This window comes from Mytilus californianus, unplaced genomic scaffold (genome assembly GCF_021869535.1).
Source record: "Mytilus californianus isolate M0D057914Y unplaced genomic scaffold, xbMytCali1.0.p SCAF_6, whole genome shotgun sequence".
In the NCBI taxonomy this organism is placed as follows: Eukaryota; Metazoa; Mollusca; class Bivalvia; order Mytilida; family Mytilidae; genus Mytilus; species Mytilus californianus.
The window spans coordinates 71,827,490-71,845,074 of record NW_026262712.1 but is presented as its reverse complement, the minus strand read 5'-3'; the positions used below and the strand labels follow the sequence as shown (position 1 = coordinate 71,845,074).

The following is a 17,585-nucleotide window of genomic DNA, read 5'->3' as shown; positions in this document are numbered from 1 at the left end:
TAATAAGCATAAGATGCAACAAAGATATAAGGAAAGGAGAAACACGTAAATTTTGGGTCATGTGTATTCAAGTCATAGTTACTATCATTTTTTTTCGTTGGCACTAATTTCTGGGATGAAGAAAATGTGTATAATCGCGAATAATTTGTTCTGTAACAAATTATGCATTCAAGCCTACAGGAAATAGTTTGCCTATGACGAAAGCTTAGATATAGGTTGAACTTTTCCCGCGAAATAAACGAAAATGATCACATGGATTATAATGCTACAGTATATGAGAAACTTTCACAGTTTTGACAGGTTATCAAGAAATAAACAAATATGTTATCGTTCATTTGATTGGTTTGTTAAACCTATCCTTAATATATTAATATTCAAATGTTTATATTTTTGTAGAGAAAAATAAAGATGCCGCATGCATTTTATCGACAGATTGCATAGACAACTTAAAATGTTCAAATGGTATTTGTGTATGCAATCTAGATAAGGCCTACTGGGATGGAATCGCTTGCATAAGTAAGACTAATATTTAGTTTATTCATTTGATCAAGTACAGGATCTTAGTGTTACAAAGAGTAATCTTAAAACAAATAATACGTTTTACAGAAGATTAGCAGCATTTATGATGTTATTCTTAGATGTCTTTTCCGTAAAGTTCAAACTAACATAGAATAAGGAGATGTGGAATGATTGTCATTAAGACAACATAGTCCAAATGACGTAGATTTAAACAACAATAAATGAATCAACGTTCGGTCTTCAACAATGAGCAAATAATTTTTAATTATACCTTATAGTCAGCTATTAACATGACAAAATATGAAACAGTTCAAACGACAAAAACCAAAAGCCTGATTTATGACAAAATGATAAATTAACCACAAACAAATATAACAGACAGCAACCAACGAATTGCAGACTCCCGATTTTAGACAACTAAATGTACCACATATAGAAGGAGAGGGGTTAAACATGTTTGTATGCGCTAAAGTCTAATGTAAGTTCATGATGTTGACCGTTCCTGAAAAGATAAATCCAGAAAAGTGCTTCGAATATGTCATGGTATTGTTTGCAAAAATTTGATATTTTTCATTTAAATGCAATATTTTTTATTTAATTGGTATATTTCTTCATTTAAATGCAATATTTTTTTATTTAATGGTATATTTTTTCATTTAAATGCAATATTTTTTATTCAAATGGTATAATTTGTCATTCAAATGCAATATTTTTTATTCAATTGGTATAACTTGTCATTTTAATGCAATATTTTTTATTCAATTGGTATATTTGTCGTTTTTACTTTAATTTGCAATGTTTAGTAGTTTTTTTAATTTATATGCAATCATTGCATTATGGGAAATTGTTTGACGTCACAAGGTCAAATTTGCAACAACGTTTGTGATTGGTCGATTCTGGATTTTATATAAGTAACTATTGTACGTTTTTTTTTTAAAGTTCATCGTATTACTACACCATATAAAATTCATGACTCAATATTTGGAGAATGAAAATACAAAGTTTGTTTTTCTAATCAAAACAAACTTATAATAGAAGACAAAAAAAAAGACAAAAAAAAAACAGACAAAAGATGACAAGGCAAACAAAAGAGACGAAAAGAAAAACAACGGACCACAAAAAACATCACAGACCACTACATAACTGAGCAACACGAACCTAAACTAAAACTGGCGAAACATGTGCTCTGGAAGGATAAGCAGTTCAAAACGGACGTTGTACGTACGGTTTTGGGATTTTCCCAAGTCAATTAGTGACACCAGTAGTGTAGTTTCAGTTTAAATCGTTTGTAGAGTCATAACCCGTTATAATGAAGCATAAACTTGCAGATTGGTAAATCTTCCTCGCTATATCTATCCATAAGACATAACCAAAATAAAACATCGGAACATGTTAAGTCTCCTACTCTATACAAATTTTCATGTTCATGCTTTTAATTGCAAATTTCTAAAGAACTGCAAAAAAGAATCTGCAGATACAAACGAGATAATCAAAAATCATAAGAAGGAAAAAAAAACCCAGACACTACCATAACAAAACAAAACGATGGAAAGACAGGCAACAGTCTAATAATCACTACGCAGAAAACTAAAGACTGAGTAACACGAATGTCCAAATATACCACTGGTCACTTTTAAGAAAATCTTTCATTACTGGCGATTGCTTCTGATGGATGAAAAGGGCTCTTCTTCCCATGAATATTTCTCCCTGTTGGTTACTGAATTTTGCATAACATGAGCAACATTGCGGGTTCCACTAGTGGAACAGGATATTTATAACCTTCCAGAGAACCTTAGTTCACGCCTAGATTTTATTTGAGGGGAGACGTTTTAGTTTTGCTTTAGTTTTCTGTTTTACCTTTTGTGATATTCAATGTCTTTGTCATAAGAAAATGGTTTTATTTCAAATTGTTAACATATAGAGTAGGAGACTTAACATGTTCCGATGTTTTATTATGGTTATGTCTTATGTATAGATATAGCGAGGAAGATGTACCAATCTGCAAGTTTATGCTTTATTATAACGGGTTATGACTCTAACGGATTTAAACTGAAATTTCACTACTGGTGTCACTAATTGACTTGGGAAAATCCAAAACCGTACGTACAACGTCCGTTTTGAACTGCTTATCCTTCCAGAGCACATGTTTCGCCAGTTTTAGTTTAGGTTCGTGTTGCTCAGTTATGTAGTGGTCTGTGATGTTTTTTGTGGTCCGTTGTTTTTCTTTTCGTCTTTTTATTTTGCCATGTCATTTTTTGTCTGTCTTTTTTGTCTTTTTTTTCTTCTATTATAAGTATGTTTTCATTAGAATAACAAACTTTGTATTTTCATTCTCCAAATATTGAGTCATGAATTTTATATGTTGTAGTAATACGATGAACTTTAAAAAAAAACGTACAAGAGTTATTTTTCCATTTTTCATCACTAATTTCTAAATCAAAACTGTCTTCCCACCTTTGTTGTGAAATAGGAGAAACATTTCTCTGATCTATAAAAAGTGAATAAACATCATTTGCCAATAATACTGATCGGCTTCTTTTTTATTCTCATGCTCAAAAACAAATCCAAATGTGTTGCTTTATTAACAAATCTTTCCAGTCACGTGGTATAGCAAGTTTAATAGATACAATGTCTACACAAGTAAAATTTAGGTTATATTTTTGATTAATAGCGTCATGAGACAAACATTTGCCATTGTCATCTACAATATCATTGATAAACCTTATGCCTTTCATGTACCAAGATCTGTAAAAATACTCGTATTGTCATTTTTGATAAAAGGCTTAAACCAAATAAATTCTTTTCTCACCTGAAATGCATCTAACGGTTTAAAAATGCACTTGAAATGTTTCCAAGCAGATAACACTTCTTTATAAAAAGAAGGTGCTTTTAAATTTAATACTCAAATTCACATATGCTCATAAATAAATCCTGTAAATCAAACAGAGGGAAGAATGCTTTGGATACATGTTTCCATTTGGAGTCGTGTTCTGTTTCACCTACATAATACGAAGGGATAACAGCATTCGAAATTTGTGGCTTTCAGTCCCCCTTCTCTAGGAGGCTTTTGAATAGCTTCCTATTTAACTTTCGGAGAACCACCATTCCATAAAAAAATGTTAATATCACGTTTTAAAGGTACATAAGATTTTGGTACATGAGTAGCTGAAATGACATAAATTAGTTTAGATATTGCAAGTGATTTGAAAATTACAATTTTACCGATCAAGTAAAGGTTTCTGATCTTCCACATTTTAATAACTGATTCCAATTTTTCTGTGCATGTATCTAAATTAGAACTAACCGTTTCTTCGCTATCATTAAATTTCAAACCTTGGGGTTTAAAGCCATCTCTCCATTTATTGGGAAGGGGACCATCTTTTTTAATATATAGATCTATTTCTTCCAATCCATGTTGCATCGGTTTAATAAAAAAATCACTTTTAGCCCACAACACTTCTCAAAATCGGTAAAGGAATTCCATAAAACTTGCGCAGAAAATACATCTTTCAGAAAACAATTGGTATCATCAGCCAACTGTGAAATTTTTATTTCAGTGTCCCCAATTAGCAGTTTTAGATAGATTAGCTAGAACTAAATCCATTAATTACTACAAGACTAGATATATTTGAGTACAAAGTTAAGATCCATTTCCTGAACTTGAAGACAAAATTAAAACAAACCAATGCTTTTTGAATAAATTTGCATTCTAGCGTATCAAACGCTTTTTCAAAATCAACTAGTAATATAAGACCTGGATAATTCTTTAATGTAGTGAACAATATAATATCAGCAATTAGTCGTAGATTTTCACTAATGTATCTACCAGCCACATATCCTATTTGATCCGGATCTATAAATTTTGGAAGAATTTTTTTCATTCTTTCCGCAATAACTTTGGGTAATAATTTGTAATGAAAATTTAAAAGAGAAAGGGGAGCCAGTTCGACAAGACGGTTCTGTCTTTGTCTTTCTTTGGGATAAAAGTCAGAATACCCCGTCTTTGGTTTATTGAGAGGGTGCCGGTCTCGAAGGAATATTCATAGATTTCTAAAACATATTTTTTTATGTCAATCTAGAAAAAATTGTTAAACTCAGCAGTTAGCCCGTCTGTACCATTGCTTTTATTATTTTCAAAACTTTAACGCACTCAGATTCTGAATATCTGACTAGCATATATTTTTATCAACATCTGTAAGCTTAGGAATAAAATCAAAATTTAAAAAGTTAGAATCACCCGAATATTTATTAGGGTCTTCTTTTGACTATTAAGTTTTTCATAGAAACTTCTCTCTTCGTCTAGTAATTTTCGTGTGACGTAATTTAAATGATTCAATTTGTTGATAAATTTATTTTTATAATTGCGTTTTTCTAACGACAAGAAATATTTTTATTTTTTTGTCATTGCCTTCGCAGTGTTCGGCATGTGTTCGTATAATAGGTCCTCTTGTTAGATTGTTTACTATTTGCTCTAAATCCTCTTTAACAATATCTTATTCAATCAAAAGTGTATTAATATCTTTATATAAATCTGTACGAGAGAGAATTTTCTGAATTTCGTCTTGTCGTTTATTTAAATTGGACTCTCTTACCCGCAATTTCATGTTTTGTACTTGAAATATTTGATGGTTGCGCTTCTTATTTCACTTTCTATGGTATCCCATTTCATTTTTGTTTCTAAATTGTGATATCTATCATCACATTCTGATAAAACATCTTTAACTATTTCCACATAATCCTTATCTGTCAGTAAACCTGAGTTGAATTTTCAGAAACCGGGACCTCTCTCACTAACGTTTTCGCCAGACAGTGTCAATTGAATAAGACTATGATAAGTTTTTAAAGATTGGACAATGGATGTTTTGTTTACACTGCTTGACAAGAAATTTGAGATCAACCAAAAATCTACGCGGCATTGTATAAAAGGGTTTCTTTGACGCCAAGTGTATGATTTAAAATCAACAATGTTTGCCCTTCAAATATCACAAAACTCAAATTCTTCTATAAAATCTTCTAATTTTCTCGTATACTTGATATATGTATCATATTTTGAACCTCCCATTTTGTCTAAAGAAGGAATAGTATCGTATCAAAATCACCGCCCAAAATAAGATTTGATCCAATTTTTCGTTTAATAAAATCGATTTTTTCGATATAGAAAATTTTGACGAAAATTTTCCTTGTACAATCAGTGTTGGAAAATATCAAACTGTAGGCAAATTGGAAGTTGCTTCACGACAGATGTAGTAATTGCTCAAGCTGGAGACTAATTTCAAAATCATTCCTTTCCATGGAAGCCAAGAAAAGTTTGACGAAAATTTTCTTTGTTTAATGAGTGCTGTCAAATTTCAAATTATTTCAAAAAGGGAATGGATGCACGGCAGATGTAAAAATTTGTTACACGGTACAATATATATAAAGTCATTCCCTTTCATGGAAGCCAAGACAACTTTGACCTAAGGTTTCTACCAAAGGTCGTTCCGGCGGATGGATGGAATGACGAAATGATAGACGGAGTGTAGAGACATGAATGTGCATATGTATATAAACATAATATTTAGTTTGATTTTAATTTACTGATAACAAAATCAATATTTATACCAATAAAACAATATTTAAAGATCTAATTATAGTGCTGAATTGGTAACCTTTTAGAATAAGTTTATTTAAATGATCGATAAGTTTACCCGGATCGTATCTAAATTTCCGGGCTCGGTAAACAACATCTCCTTAAAAATTAGGATGTGCTATCCCGTTAAAAATAAGTTTTCTACAGGTACAACCAAACTTCAAAACCAAATGGTTGTAAGTAATTTGTGGTTACAAAATCACTGACTTAATAATTTACCAGTAATACATAGATTACGTTCATTGAAATCCAAAACGTCACAACAGACACGGGCATAGCGAACGAGTTGTGATATATAAACACCGTAAGATGGTGCAAAGGAATATCACCGTCCAAAAAAAGGAAAATTAACAATAGGGAATGAAAAATCGTCTCTTTTATCGTAAATTTTAGTGTAGAGTTTCCCATGTAAAACTGAAGTATCTTAATCTAGGAAAGGACAGTTATTACCGTTTATATTTGATTCATTTAAAGTAATTTCGGTAGTATATTTAGACAATTTTTGATTATTTAACAAAAGAATATAACCGTACAACAACAAGTCTGCTATTTAAGGGGCGCAATCGGTACCCATAGGAATACCTACAACCTGTCGGTAAACTTTATTGCCGAAACGTACATAAATATTATCAAGGAGAAAATTAACAGCTTCTATCATCTCATCACACCTCCATTAAGTATATCTAGCATATATACCTTTCTCATTAGAGAAGAAGGCTTTAAATGAGTTGCAGCAAATATATTTGCATTCAGATTAACCAAACGACCATTTAATTAAATAAGAAAATGTTTGTTTGATATGATTGTGTGGAAGTGTAGTGTAAAGAGTTGACAAGTCAAACTGTCAACAGAATCAAAAGGACAATCAAAGGCACGTAGTTTATCTAAAACATCCAAAGAATTTTTTACACTCCAAAAGTAGTTAATTCCACTATTTTCATATGTTTTATTACAAAAGTTAATGATAAGTTCTTTGATAGTAGTTAAGGAACTAGTTAAAAGCACTGAAATATTAGTTGTAGAACACTTACTAGAGGCCGAGATGAAACGATTCGCTGGTTTTTTGTGTGGTTTAGAAAACCAATACATAGCAGGGACCTTCAAATGTGCAGAAGAGGCCTTAAGCTGTTGAGCGCACGGACTTGAATGTAGAAGAATTTAAATTTTCTTTCTTAAGAACGTCCGTGTAGTTTTTACGGCATACTACCACCACATTGTTAGATGCTTTGTCGGTCGGTTCAAACACAAACCGCTTTGCAAGTACTTGAAGTTTTTCATATCCTAGAAATAGGCGTATTATGTACTCTTTTATTTATTTCTAAAATTTCAAAATGTGATAATCGAATATTCACAACATTCATACATTTATTTAAATAAGAATCAAGAGATTTTTTTATCAGATTTTTCCCGTTTACACCAATTTCTACAATATTTTTACAATACGATGGAAGAGCGTCTTTTGTGACCTGACGACACCGTGTCCAATCTATTTTAGATAGAGTACGATATTTTGGTCCTTTTTAAAAAAAGTTTTTTAACCTTTTGGTCTTGAACGATATTAAGGTCCCCCGTAATAACATGGCCATAGGGTTCATATCTAAAATTCGACGATTCACAGTTAGAGGAGTATTATTTTCTACACTGACATCTGATGTTACTGACGTATAATTAAAAATCAAACTTCTGCTGGTTTTTTTTTGTATGTATACGAAATAATAGGTGGTTCTGTGTTATTAAAAAAGGAGGTATAAAGTTTGAATGGTAGAGTCATTAAATATACTCGATAAGTTGATGAAATCAATACCTCTGTTAATATATTTAATTTTCAGAAAATGCCGTTTATGATCTTCATGTTTATCGGTTTAAAGCTTGGACTTCGTAAAACTTTCTTTTACTTATACTAAAGCAAATCTCCGTTAATCTAGCTACGGGTATCTCCATGTTAATGCACAAAATTAAAAAAAAACATTCCATTTCAATTATGTTGCGGTGTGAAAATATTATCTTTAATCTAACATCGAAATGTTGTTCTCGTCTTTTGCACCCATATACGTCTGAGGCAACAAACATAAACACCAGTCATGTGTGTGCCTTTTGTACGCTTCTGAATTTAATCAAATGAAACAAAGACATGATTTTAAGATGAGAAATATGAAGAAATCCCAAATCAATAAATTCAAGGATTCAAAATGGCGGCTTCCCTTAATTACATACAGGTGAAGTAAAACATCTATCGCTGGTCGTTTTCCAATGAGATACAGCGATGCAAGAATAATTGAAAAGCATTGCCTTTCAAATGCATGTTTTTGTTATGATGGAAAAAAGTAAAATAACAAAAATACCGAACTCCAAGGAAAATTCAAATCGGAAAGTTCCTAATCAAATGGCAAAATCAACAGCTCAAACACAATGCTTTTGAATTATTCTTGCATCGCTGTATCTGATTGGATAACGACCAGCGATTGTTATTTTACCTTTTTTACCAATGTTCTGTTTATGAATGTACTGCTTTTAGAACGGCCATCTGAATGTGAAGATCTAAATCATACAGTTGATGGTGTTTATCCTGTTTATCCTGGAGGAAACACAAGACGATTTTACGTATATTGTATCATGCGCAATAGCAAGAAATGGACTGTAAGTAATTTATACTTGTTATTTATTTATAAGTCTTTTGACCAGACCTAATGACATTAACAGTTTAATTTTCTATTGTAAAGATTTTATGCATCTAAATAGATAAAAATAATAGCCAAAGCCGGGCATGGAACCAGAGCTTTGCATAAGGGAGACATATTCCTTGATTTAAAATAATTTTGTAACAGCAAACTTTATTACACAATACCGAACGTCTGGCTACTGGGTCGGTGATATCATCGGGTACTAACAGTCCACCAGCAAATATAATGCCTATACTTGATGTTTACCCGAATAACACTGAACATGGATTAAAAAAGGAATTGCATATTTCATTATCCTATAAACAAAATACAAAAAAACAAAAAAAAACAAAAAGGTAAAATATCCCATTCAAAATTTTGATAAAACAATAAAATATCCTCAATTACAATTTTGTAAAACAATGTAAAATATAAAACTAGTAAATCATCCCTAATTTAAACTATGTAAACAACAAAACTATGCCTAAAACTATCAACGACTAAAAAAAATATGGATTAAAGTATATTTGTTTATTAGTGAATAAGGTAACATGTAGTTTTATTTTTCCAAGATGGACTCCGTGCGACAGCCATAAAAAATCTTGAGAAAAAATAATTTGTCATTTGAAAGCTTACGCATGCACCAACTTACTGTCCAATTTATATAAAAATTTGGACAACATTGCTTCTGGACCCTTTTGCATGGTTTTCTCTGAGATCACATCTTAAATACAAACCTCGTTCCATCCGATACCTCTGTTCTTTATGTTTTAGGTTATTCAGAGACGATACGATGGCACCGTAAACTTCTACAGGGCGTTGTCTGAATACACGCAAGGTTTTGGTAGAGTAGACAAAGAACATTGGTTAGGTAAATGCACATAAGTTTTGTTTTTAAACAAAATTTAAAGCCGACTTTGTGACACTTACCATTCAAGATATTTAGGTTCACCTTTTTTGTTGAATAAAATATAAGATTGAAAAAATACACACTTGAAAACATTTCAGGTTAGTTTCTTTTTTTTAATAAAATCTAAGGTAACTGCCAAAGTAAGAATAAGACAAAATGTATGATACAAGTTTAATGAAAAGAAATTATCCTTGGATAACCATTATGCAGCCAAAATGTGTATTTAACTGAAAGGTGTTGAGCATATTTGTAAAAAGAAAATTTAAAACAATAAAAAAAAATGTAAATAGAAAAAGTCTTAAGTTCAAAAATAAAAAAGTTATGAAAGTGCCAAATTGTACAAAAGTATCTGTCTGCTTGAACTAGCCAGCTGTCCTGAGGGTTATCTGGACTGTAAGGTGCTAGTAGACCAAGACAAATGCCCACAGTAAGACACTTGCCTCTTCCTTTCGAGTACCAGTTTTAAGTCTCTGATTTTGTACTTTGGCATGACTTATACAGCCAAGTTTTGAAAAAAGATAAAAAACAAAAAAAAAACAAAAAGGTAAAATATCCCATTTAAAATTTTGATAAAACAATAAAATATCCCCAATTACAATTTTGTAAAACAATGTAAAATATAAAACTAGTAAATTATCCCTAATTTAAATTTTGATAAAAATACTAAAATATCCCCAATCAAAATTTTCAAAAAACCACTAAACAATCCCCAATTAAAACTTTGATAAAAATACTAAAACATCCCAATCGAAATTTTGATAAAACTGTTAAAATATACCAATTAAAATTTTGAAAAAAATATTAAAACATCCCAAATCAAAATTGTTAAAAAAGGGTAAAATATCCCATTTAATTTTTTTCATAATAACAGTAAAACATCCCCAATTAAAAATTGGATAAAAAAACCCAGTCCCTCTTAAAACAATAAACTGAACCTTAAAAACTTTGATAAAAACAGCAAAGCATCCGCAATTAAAATTTTGTTAAAATTACTAAAATATCCTCAATTAAAATTTTGATAAAAACTGTAAAACATCACCAATTAAAATGTAATAAATATAAATATGATACCCAGTCCCTGTTTTTATCAAAATTTGATAAATAACCCATTTAAAATTTTGATTAAAAACAGCAAGACATCCCCAATTAAAATTTTGATAAAAATACTAAAACATCCCAAATTAAAAGTTTAATTAAAACAGTAAAACGTCCCTTATTAAAATTTCATGAAACAAATAAAATACCCAGTCCCTGTTAAAAAAAAATAAAATTACCCTTTTAAAATTTTGATAAAAACAGTAAAACATCCCCAATTTAATTTTTTATAAAAATGCTAAAACATCCACAATTAAAATTTGATAAAAAAAACAAATAAAATACCCAGTCCCTTTTAAAATCGAAGTGATGGAAATCACTCATGGAAAGATTGGAAGAGTAGTTTGAATAATTTCAATTCATATCTAAGTAGGGGATGGACAAAACAGAACATTAATATAGAACTATTGCTGACAATTGCATTAACTTCAGGTCTTCAGAAGGATAAGCACTTTTTCGGTAGATGAAATGAGCTAAATGTGAATCAATGATAGTGGGTCCGTTAATTTGTTCATATGCACAATAATTTCGTTTAAATTGTAATTTCATATCTTAACCAAATAATGTTCCCTATTACATGTTTCACCTTTTACGTTTTATCTTTACAAACAGAAGAAGTTCCCAAATAAAGATTCTTCTGATAAAGTTTATCCTTGTAGAACATGGGACAGATAGACTTAAAACTAAGATCTTTATAGTCTCCAAAACTTTATCTAAAAAGGTTGTTATGGGGGCATTTTGTAAGTTGAAACATAGGTATATTATTTTTCTCCTCTAAGAATTGCTTATTGATTTTGAAAACAATTATCGTGATTATATGACACTGAAGATTAAGGGTTGTAGAGTGTATTTTTAATTTAATTCAATTTATAATGTAATATTTTCATTATAAAAGGCATTGAAAATGCACATTTATTACTTTTTGAACAAAAACAAATTAAAAGACGTATTTTATTGAAATGGGGATTCATTCTTAATAGCAAAATACATTTCCTGAATTCAACATTTGAAAACCTTTTTTTATATGTAGATTTCATATTTTGTCTTCTCTTTTGAAAAAAAACAAGATCTTGCTGGTCATTAATCGTTTATCTTTCAGACATAATTTATAGAATCACTTTATGTAGTGTAGATAAAAAATAATAAGCAATGAATAAATCCATCATTTCTATATATCAATCATCTAGTATATACATTTGTGTATTCAATAATGAGGTCAACTATTTGTGTATTGAGATGGTTAATGAAGGATCTGTTTAATTATTTAAGACTGAGGTTGATTAGTAATTTGGTCAATATGATTGGCATTTAAGGAGGGGGAATTTGTAATTAAGGCCAACCTTGTCTCTGATTGTTTGGTGATCATGGCAGTTGTCAATCATACTGTTATTGTATCATTACTCTTACCTGATTAAAATGTCAAAAATAGCCTGCAAATTGACAAAACTTAAAGACATGCATTCTTGAATGAACTGCTATAAAATATATAACCAACACATTTTTCACAGTTCATATGTTCATATGTACACAGACATGAGAAATATAACGAATTATATTTCATTGTGTTTACATTTTGTAGATTTAGTAGCTAAACATGTTTTTATTGTAATATTATCATATCCCTTTAAAATAGGCAAACATATATTTTTCTAATCAGCCACATGTTATTAGTATTTACCTCCTGATTTATTTTTATGCATAATGGCATTTAGATTTTTTATTGTTACATAAATCCAAAATTCCTTCTTTATTTTAGAAAATTGCATTTTTTATTTAATCAATTATCTTGAAGACGTGAAAAAGGATACTATTATTTTGGTGATCTTAAAGAGAGAGGCGAAAGATACCAAAGGGACATTCAAACTCATAAGTCGAAAATAAACTGAAAACGCCATGGCAAAAAAGAAAAAAGACCAAAAGACAAACAACTGTACAAAAACGCAACATATAAAACTAAAGACTGAGCAATACGAACCCCACCAAAAACCGGTGGTAATCCCAGGTGCTCCGAAAGGGTAAGCAGATCCTGCTCCACATGTGGCACCCTTAAGCTTAGGAAATTTAAGATATCCACGACATTGAAAATATTCTCAAACGGATCAAACTTCCAGTATATGATATGCTTATTGTTTGTTTTAACGTTAAGTTTGTTTCAAATACACTGAATCCATATAAAGCTGACGCTGAACACCATTTTTCTGGACTTTTTACACGCCTATACTATGCTCCAATGTTATAGATCGGCCCTCATATATGACTTCAAAATCTTGAACGGCTCCTCATGTTCACAGTTAAGTTTTAGTCTCTTATAAAACACAGCACAACGTATAAGAGTTGCCATATTTCAACCTTTCATTGGAAGGTTTATAAACGAGGACTTTCAATATACAAAAAGGTATAAATATTCGCCTGATGTATTTGATGACAAAGCATTGTAGACACTCCTAAACTTCGAAATGATTTTTCCTTTTATTTCTTAGGGAATATGAAGATTCATCGTATAACGCAAGATGGAACACACGAACTTAGTGTTCACCTAGAAGATTGGAATGGAAATCAACGACAAGCAAACTATTCACAATTTTCGGTTGGCTCCGGAAAATCATACACCTTTAGTGCTTCGGGATACTCCGGTAACGCAGGTAAATATCCAGGTGTTATGGAAATTAAAAGATGTTGCATAACTTTCAATGAGACAACTATTCACCAGAAACAAATGACGTGGATGTAAGCAAATATAGGTCACATTTCTGCCGTCAACAATGAGAAAAGCCCATACAGTGTAGTAAGCTATAAAATGCCCAGACATGACAAAATACTATGCAATACAAACGAGAAAAAAATGACCCGATTTATGTACGAAACAAAAAAAATGAAAAACAAATATGATGGACAGCAACCAACGACAACCACTAAATTACAGGCTTTTAACTTGAGACAAGCACATACAGAATCTGGCGGGGTTAAACATGTTTGTCGGTGTAACAGCACAACATAGGAACAAACTATACAAATCAGTTGAAATGGGCTTGACTCGTCAGATCAACACAACGCACAAAACTACTAACAAAAAGACGAACGACACAAAGTAGAACTCACAGTTTCTTAAAGTTAGTTCAAAGCCAATTACAACTAATAACAAAATCCTTTTTTCAATACTAAAAATAACAATCCATTCCAATAGATTTAGTGTAAAGAAAATGATGAACAGCATGAGAAAAGCATTACCTTGTGGAATGCGAAAATAAATGCATCGATAGGACTAGAGACCGTACGTATAATAAATGTATTCCAATACACATTTCGTCATGATTTAATTTCTTGATAAAAAAAATCAATGTTGATAAAAACAATATTATTGCTTTGTTAAATTGATAACTTGTTACAAACGTTTATTCAAAGGATCAGCAAGTTAGCATAGGTCGTATCTAAATTTAAGGGCTTTATAAATATCATCACGTGCAGTATAAATTAGGATCTGATGTTCCGTTTGTAAAGTTTTATACGGAGCAGCCAAACTTCTAAACCAAATAATCGTATCTATGAAAGAATTTAGTAATGTTTTAACAAATAACTTACGAGTGATACATATAACTTGACATTATGGTTGCAGATTTTGACCTTTGCTGCAACTTCATATTAGTACATGACAAAGCCAAACGATATTTTGCATTAGGTTGGACGACATATGACTTTGAAAAAGGTCAACTGAAATTGACCTTGTGTAATCCAAAAGTAGCTTTTTTGGCACCAATTTAATGTAAAAGCAGCTAGAAACCAATTATTGTTAGAATCAGTGTGATGTAATCTATCAAATGAAACCAGAGGTAGCAAAAGTATATAGAAACCATAAAGTTTTCGAATAGCGTAATGAAAGCTGTCATATAACTCCTAGTCTCAATAAAAGTCATGGTGATTAACTTTCTATTTGAACGATTAAGTTGTTTATTATGTTTTCCGTTTGCTCGATGTCGATGTAGTTCACGTAATTCAATAAGGTATTAGCTAGGAGAATATTTTTTAAACGGTCTAATAAAAGTCTTTTTCTCTCTAAAGACTGTTTGCAGTTGTATGTGTCGTTGTGCACCTGTGTCGTCGAAGAAATCATTCCGTATGAAAGGTTAAATGGATTCATTTTGGGATCTCCTATATCTGACGATATAAAGGTGAGGGAGCGATGGATTAATTTTTTTTTTCGTAAAGCCAATTAACCATTCCAGCAGCAGCAATTGCAAGGCACTCTCTAGGGAATGAATTTCCAATTGATGTCTGCCTTTGTAAATCATTTAAAATAAGTCGCATGTAGATTCGTTATTGGAATACATTGTTTGTGATGTTCCTGTTTGACTGATTAATCATGTAAACGCAACTCCTCTGAGATCATTTGACAGAAAGCCCTCACACATACTAGGATTACATCATGTAAAGTTGACAATATTATATTGGCATTTTGATTCGACAATTTTTACGATAATTTTATACCTTTGATGAGTTTTGGAATATTGTAATAACAATACCTTCTGAACGCAACTACTCTAATACCATATGACAGAAAGCTCTTATAGTAAAACAACGTATCAAAGATACCAGGCTTATAATTATGTACGCCAGATGCACGTTTCGTTTACAAAAGACTTATCAATGACGCTCGAATCAAAAAAAGTTAAGCGGCCAAATCAAGTACGAAGTTAAAGAGCTTTGAGGACCCACAATACCGAAAGGTTTTGCTAAAGTCATACAGTTACAGTTATTTATTCCTAGTGTAGAAAAGCCTTGTTATTTCGAACAATTCAAAGTTTTGTTAACAGCTAATTTATAAAGATGATCATATCAATAATAGTCTTAGGACTGTTTGCCATGTTGTATTTTTGAACATAGTATACCCTAATTTTTATTTGACTATTTTTATTGGAGTTATGAGACTCAATTTTACAGCGGCGGGGAAATTTCGCTGCGGGTAGCAATCTTTTTGTTTCTTATAATGGAAATTAATCCTAGTAGTCCAAACGGATCAAATATAACTAAAGACTGTCGCAAATATTTATTTTTGTTAACTGTGTATTTAACTTTAATTGTTTCGTTTCTGCAAACTATTTTTGCGGAAACTGCATTCCAGCGTATCCCCAAAATTGTCTAACTTTGTCTGTATCTATCACTTCATCTGGCTGGGCCACACTAATTAGTATGTTACGTTTTACATTAATGATTGTACGTTAACACCTCCATGTTTTAGTAAATCTCTCGATTTCTTTTTACTGCTGATTCCTATGAGTCCATGCTAGTTAATACATTATCCACAAATAAGTCTCTCTTTTGAATTGTAAATACTTTCTCGGGAGCATTAATATATGTGTAAAAATTGTCGCATTCACAATGAACGGAGAGCACGTCGCTCCAAAAAACAAAAATTAAATCTGTATTGTTGGATCATTCGGTTTGGAAAAGCAAAAACATCATGTAGCGTCTCGGTCCTCTTTATCTAGTCTTAGATGTAAAAACAAATGTCTATGTATGATGTGATTCTAGATTTTCCTAGTCTTGTAAGAACGTTTGTCAGTTTATTCAAAATAGGTGACATTGAAGATAGGCAGTCAATATACAATTCGAATAGAGAGCGTGCTGGATTCCTTCTTCATCGGATGGTACGGTATATACTAGAAGTGGATGAATGGTCCATTTTCGCTGTCAATTTATGTAGAGTGTATTTTTTTCAATGAAGTCTTTCATCTCCTGTTCTGATGATGTTATCGTATAAATTTACATTCCCGGATCTCTAGCCAGACTAGCTATTAAATTCCGAGTTCTCCTTCTTGCTACGAATTCATTTGTCAGTAAATTTTGGTGATCCGGTTTCTTTTGATGTTTGGCGACATATGTATTTTTTCTGAAAATGTTGTTTTGTAAGTTGTCTGTCTTTTCATCGGCATATGTCTCTTATCCAATAAGTTCATTTTCTAAATCAATAATGTTAACTTCTCTTTAACGCTTACAATTCATTAGAAGTATTTATAGCATCTTTTGTCTTACTTTGCACAATTTTTCATATACCATCATTTCGTCTTATTGTAGGAGACTCATTAAATTATCATCATGGTAGATCTTTTTACACTAAAAACAAATACAACGGGTGTACTCAAAATCATAACGACTTCGGGTGGTACGATGACTGTTATCATTCAAACCTAAATGGGAAATACAACGGGACAGGAGAAACAGGGATTGTTTGGAGTGGCTTTGGAGATGGTTCATTAAAAGCATCAATGATGATGATAAGAAGACGGTAGTTGGATTTAAGAATATTAACTAAAGTCCGTTTTAGCTGCTTATATTTAAGAGCATAACATGTTCACGGTTAGAACAATTTGAAATAAACTGCAATGATCAGTGACTCACTATTTTCTTTTTACACTTATTCAGTGTTGATTAAACTCATATATGTATACTGAAATTTTTTTATCAATATTATTATAAAAATGCTTTTCTTCAAAATTATTGTTTGCCATCTAACTTTTTTGTATTGATTCTAAATGGTTTTTGCTAATTTTATTTCTGTTATCTTTGATCAATATAACTCATAACAAACACGAACACACACAACGGGAATAGACAAATATCTTTTGAAAGCAAATACATAATACAAATCCCAGTTGATTGTACACAAAAAAAAACATTATTCCTAGTTTTAAATAGCTCTTATAAAATTGAGAATGGAAATGGAGAATATGTCAAAGAGACAACAACCCGACCAAAGAGCAAACAACAACCGAAGGCC

General features: G+C 31.2%; 1 long non-coding RNA gene across 1 annotated transcript; it reads left to right on the top strand.

The window, feature by feature from the left end:
- The first annotated feature begins 402 nt into the window (after positions 1 to 402).
- LOC127704598 (uncharacterized) lies at positions 403 to 17,239 on the top strand. The gene is made up of 5 exons (XR_007983407.1): positions 403 to 516; positions 8,664 to 8,785; positions 9,583 to 9,679; positions 13,294 to 13,455; positions 16,883 to 17,239. It is a non-coding gene; the product is annotated as an uncharacterized LOC127704598 (long non-coding RNA).
- Positions 17,240 to 17,585: the final 346 nt, after the last annotated feature.